This window comes from Pantherophis guttatus, chromosome 6 (genome assembly GCF_059756535.1).
Source record: "Pantherophis guttatus breed Tessera chromosome 6, ASM5975653v1, whole genome shotgun sequence".
NCBI classification, from domain to species: Eukaryota; Metazoa; Chordata; class Lepidosauria; order Squamata; family Colubridae; genus Pantherophis; species Pantherophis guttatus.
Window position 1 is genome coordinate 100,316,733 of NC_142068.1, and position 5,672 is coordinate 100,322,404.

Genomic DNA, 5,672 nt, shown 5'->3' on the forward strand with positions numbered 1-5,672 from the left:
TGAATCCAAAAAAGACTAAAATGATAGCTAAAAATATGACACAAGATCGTAAACATGAGCTTGAAAGGAGGGCAGGTTTTGAGACTGTACCTAAGGTAAAATATCTAGGAGTTCAGGTTGCAGAATCAAATATGAAATTGTTTCAAAATAACTATGAGGTGTTGTGGCGAGAGGTGCAGAAAGATATGGAGACTTGGAAAAAACTGCAGCTGTCTCTACTTGGAAGAATAGCAGCAGTTAAGATGAATATTTTGCCAAGATTTCTTTTTTTGTTTCAAATGATTCCGGTGCTTAAAAGTGATAAACAATTGAAAGTTTGGCAATCTGGAGTGAATAAGTTTGTCTGGAACGAGAAAAAGCCGAGAGTGAAATTGAAAATTATGCAAGATGTTCCAGAAAGAGGAGGTCTTAAACTTCCAAACCTACAGCTATATTATGATGCAGCAGCTTTAACCTTAACAAGTGATTGGTTTGGAAGGAAAAAGACTGGAATATTGAACGCAGAAAGTTTTGATCTTGAATTTGGATGGCATGCTTACTTATTTTACGACGACAAAGTAGATAAAGTATTTAAAAGTCATATACTTAGAGATTCTTTGATGAGAGTTTGGAAGAAGCACCGACTCAAATGGGATTATAAAATACCGCTATGGCTGGATCTTGGTCATACTTTGTGGAATACAAATATAATGTCACTCGGGGGGGTTTTATATAAAGAGGTTCTTTTTACAGATGCGGGCAGATGGCAGCTGAAGACATTGCAGACACTGTTGGACGAAGGGATTAATTTAACTTGGCTACAATATAATCAATTACAATTGAGATGGAAAGAGGACCAAAAAACTGGTATTATGTTGCATGAGGAAGAATTGGTTAGACATATAAGAGAGAAAGGTCCAATGCATATCAAAAGGCTTTATAATGTTTTGCTAGAAAGAGATTCAGAAACCGAATTAGTTAAAGACTGTATGATTAAGTGGGCACAGAATTTTGAAGAACCAGTGATGCTGGAAACATGGGAAAAAATTTGGGTTCAGAATGTTAAATTTACACAGTCGCAGAACCTGAGGGAAAATTTTTATAAAATGTTTTATAGATGGCATTTAGATCCCAAAAAGTTGTCATGTATGTACCCTAATGTTCAGCCAAAATGTTGGAGATGTGAATGTTTGGATTCTACGTATTATCATGTTTGGTGGACCTGTAGGAAAGTTAAGGCTTTTTGGATAAAAATTTGGTGGGTCATGCAGAATGTTTTGAAGAAAAAAATTCAATTTTCTCCACAACTGTTTTTATTGGGTATAGTTAAGGGTTTTACACTGGGTGAAACAAAATTGATATTGTATATGATAACAGCAGCAAGATTGTTGATAGGTAAATATTGGAAGAATGAAGCCTTGCCCACTATTGAGGAATGGACTTTGAAGATGGCTAGTTTTGCAGAGATGGCGAAGATTTCAGCATATTTAAAAGACTGTTCACAAGAGACTTATGAGTGGGAATGGAAAAGGTGGATAGAATACATTCAGAACAAATATCAAACTAGAAAGTACCAAATAGCTTTTATTTGAAAATAATGTATTGGAAATTTTTTAATGTAATGAGGTAAAGAGAAAAATTACACAGGGGAGGGAGGGGTTCAAGTTTACATATAAGTGTTATATTAAGGGTTTTTTATGAGTATGAATATATTATAGGGAAGTCTGGGGGGAGGGGAGGGTTAGGGAGGGCTAGGGAGGTTGGGAAGTTTGGGGGGGGAGGTGGGGGGGAAAAAGGGGTGAAAATGTAATTGTAAAACTTTTGCAATAATAAAAAAAAATTCTATCCTATTCTATTCTATGGCTAGTCTAGTGAAGAGAAGGACCAGGGGAGACATGAAAGCCGTCTTCTAATACTTGAGGGGCTGCCAAAGAGAGGAAGGGGTCAAGCTGTTTTCCAAAGCACCTGAAGGCCAGACAAGGAATAATGGATGGAAACTGACCAAGGAGAGATTCAACCTAGAAATGAGGAGGAACTTTCTGACAGTGAGAATAATCAACCAATGGAACAAAAGTTGCCTTCGGAAGTTGTGGGAGCTTCACCACTTGAGACTTTCAAGAAAAGATTGGACTGCCATTTGTCAGAAATGGTGTAGGGTCTCCTGCTTGAGCGGGGGGTGGGGGGGTTGGACTAGATGATCTATAAGACCTTCCAACTCTGTTAATCTGTTAATCTGTTAAAAACCAGAAAGTCCAGTTGCCTCTTGAAAACAAACCTTTGGGACAACCATGACCTGAATTACTGAGAATCTCCATAGATGACAAGGGATCTTGAAGTCTTCTTCTCCCTGCTCAAGCAGGAGACTCTATATCATTCTGCCTAAATGGCTGTCTAATTTCTTCTTAAAAGAGCACCCACAACTTCTGAACGCAAGCCATTCCATTGATTAATGGTTCTCACTGTTAGGAAATTTCTCCTTAGTTCTAGATTGCTTCTTTCCTTGATTAGGTTCCATCAGTGGTGGGTTGCCCCTGGTTCACACCGGTTCTATAGAACCGGTAGTAAAACCGGCAGGAGGCTCCACCCACCGACCCTGACATCATCAAAATGCTTCCACGCATGCGCAGAAGCTTCTGCGCTTGCGTGTGGCCCCGGTATTAAAGGTAAGTAGAACCCACCCCTGGGTTTCATCCGTTGTTTTTTGTCCTGCCTTCAGGTGCTTTGGAAAACAGGTTGACCCCCTCCTCTTTGTGGCAGCCCCTCAAATATTGGAAGACTGCTATAATGACACCCCTAGCCTTTCTCTTGTCATTAGACAAGATATGCTCCATTTCTGCGACTATTCTTCATATATTTTCCCCTCTAGCCCCCTAATCAGGCAGGGGGGCAGAGGTCAACCCCGAGGTGCCTTGTTTGTGGGATGCCACAGGGGTCGGTCCTCTTCTGTTCAACATTTATGTGAAGCCGCTGGGTGAGATCATCCATGGCTTTGGGGTGGAGTTCCATCAGTATGCTGATGATACGCAGCTGTACATCTCCACCCCAGGCCATCCCAACGATGCCCTTGAAGTGATGTCCCAGTGCCTGGAGGCCGTGCGGATCTGGATGGGGAGTAACAGGCTTCGACTCAACCCTTCCAAGACCGAGTGGCTGTGGTTTCCGGTGTCCCGATATAGCCAGCTGGTGCCATCGCTGGCTATTGGGGGCGAGTTATTGGCCCCCACTGATAGGGCTCGCAACTTGGGCGTCCTCCTGGATGCACGGCTGTCTTTAGAAGAGCATATGACGGCCGTGGCCAGGGGGGCTTTTTATCAGGTCCGCCTGATTCGCCAGTTGCGTCCCTTTCTGGATCGGGATTCCTTACGCACAGTCACTCAGGCACTCGTCACTTCCCGCCTGGACTATTGCAATGCTCTCTACATGGGGCTCCCCTTGAGGAGTACCCGGAGGCTCCAACTGGTGCAAATGCGGCCGCGCAGGGGATTATGGGAGCGAGGGGTCGCTCCCATGTGACACCTCTCCTGCGTGAGCTGCATTGGCTTCCAGTGGTCTTCCGGGTGTGCTTCAAGGTGTTGGTTACCACCTTTAAAGTGTTCCATGGCATAGGACCTGGGTATTTGCGGGACCGCCTTCTGCCGCCGATAGCCTCCCACCGACCAGTACGCTCCCACAGAGAGTGACTCCTCAGGGTGCCATCAGCCAGGCAATGTTGGCTGGCGACCCCCAGGGGGAGGGCCTTCTCTGTGGCAGCCCCCGCCCTCTGGAACGATTTGCCGCCAGAGATACGAAGGATATTGGATCTCCGGGTCTTTCGCCGTGCCCTGAAAACTTTTCTTTTCCATCAAGCAGGGCTGGCGTGACCCCCCCCCCCTTTTTTTTAGTTTTTTAGTTGTTTGGCTTTTAATCTGTCAATGGGTTTTAATTCGAATTGTTTTAAATTTGGGCCAATGTATATAATTCTTTTAATAATTTTAAATTTTGTATTGTTATGTGTTTTAGTTCTAGCTGTGCACCGCCCTGAATCCACTAGGAGAAGGGCGGTATACAAATTGAATTAAATAATAAATAAATAAATAAATAAATAAATAAATAAATAAATAAATAAATAAATAAATAAATAAATAAATAAATGTCTTTGTTGCTCTTCTCTGTACTCTTTCTGGAGTCTCAACATCTTTTTTGTATTGTGGTGACCAAAACTGGATGCAGTATTCCAAGTGTGGTCTTACCAAGGCGTTATAAAATGGTATTAACACACTTCATGTGGATCTTGATACTATCCTTCTGTTGATGCAGCCTAGGACTGTGTTGGCTTTTGGGGCAGCTGCAGCACACGGCTGGCTCCTACTTAGGATAGCTGTATGATAGCTCTGATAACTGTGATCATTATGAATGATAACTAAGATAGCTTTACTGCATGTGATCAAGATTGTCAAAGACTTGAGGCTGGCATGAGTAGCAAGGGAAAGACCCTGTATTTGGCGACCCCCAGGCAGCTGCCTCTACTGCCTTTGCTTTATTTATAGCACTGCATGGATTCAGATTCTTGATATCAGTCTGGCTGGTTAAACATCTTAATTGAATTCAGCTTTATTCTGGGCTCCCTATCGGTTTTCACTCTGCCCAGATCTGGTCAGATGGCAACAGCTGTGACAGACATATAACTATCAATGCATTCTTTACAGTGGTTGTGCAGGACGTCTCAAGTTTAGCTAAATGAACCTGCTGGAATTAGTCAGAGGGAAGGAAGGAGAACCGGTCCATATGTTTGCATTTTGATACCAGCGCCCAAAAATTCCTCCTAATTGTACCTAGATGATGTTTTCTCCAAAGCACGCTATCCAAGTACATGGATATCAAAACAGTGGTAGCAAATTCATCCATGTTGTTTTTCTCCAATAGGTGTAATTTTGTCACTCCCTGCTTTGAAGGTTCTGTTTCATTGCTTATGTATAAGGGAGTCCTAAAAGTGGAAACTTTGAGATTACAGGAAGGTGGATCTGGAATAAATGGGGGGGGGGGGACTTCCCAAGTGTAGGACCATTTTGACAGAAGAACCAGTTCTTCAGACAACTTGTGGTCTGCTGTTCATAAACTGTGTCTGGGAGTTCAGGTCTAACACTAATGATGTTACCTAGTTGGGTAATGAAATGTCTGCAAGAAAACAATCAAGCTCAGAGAGCACCAGGGACCCCAGAGCCATCCTCCTTCTCCTCCTCCTCCTTCTCCTCTTCCTCCGCCCTCCTCTTCCTCTCTCTCCCTTCTAGCATGGATGGTGTTACCTACTTGGGTAATGAAATGTTTGCAAAAACAAAACAAAACAATCAAGCGCTGAGAGCACCAGGGACCCCACAGCCCTCCTCCTCCTCCTCTCCTTCATTTTCTCCTCCATTTCACAAACCCTTTCCCTTCTAGCACTGATGGTGTTACCTACTTGTGGTCTGCTGTTCATAAACTCTTTCTGGGAGTTGAAATCTAGCACTGATGATGTTACCTAGTTGGGTCATGCAATGTCTGCAAGAAAACAACCAAGCTCAGAGAGCATCACAGACCCCACAATTACATGAACATCACCTCTTAAAGTTGAAAATGACTCTAAGAAACTCCGCTTAGATTTGAGATCGACTCTAAGATAATATAATTATCTCACCATCATATCATTATATTTTCCAATGAAAAAATAAAACATGAAA

At 42.9% G+C, this 5,672-nt stretch overlaps 1 protein-coding gene across 2 annotated transcripts in view; it reads left to right on the plus strand.

Moving 5' to 3' along the window:
- The window catches only part of LOC117675760 (uncharacterized), a 55,431-nt gene that overhangs the window by 15,001 nt on the left and 34,758 nt on the right, over nucleotides 1–5,672 (plus strand). The window lies entirely within an intron of this gene.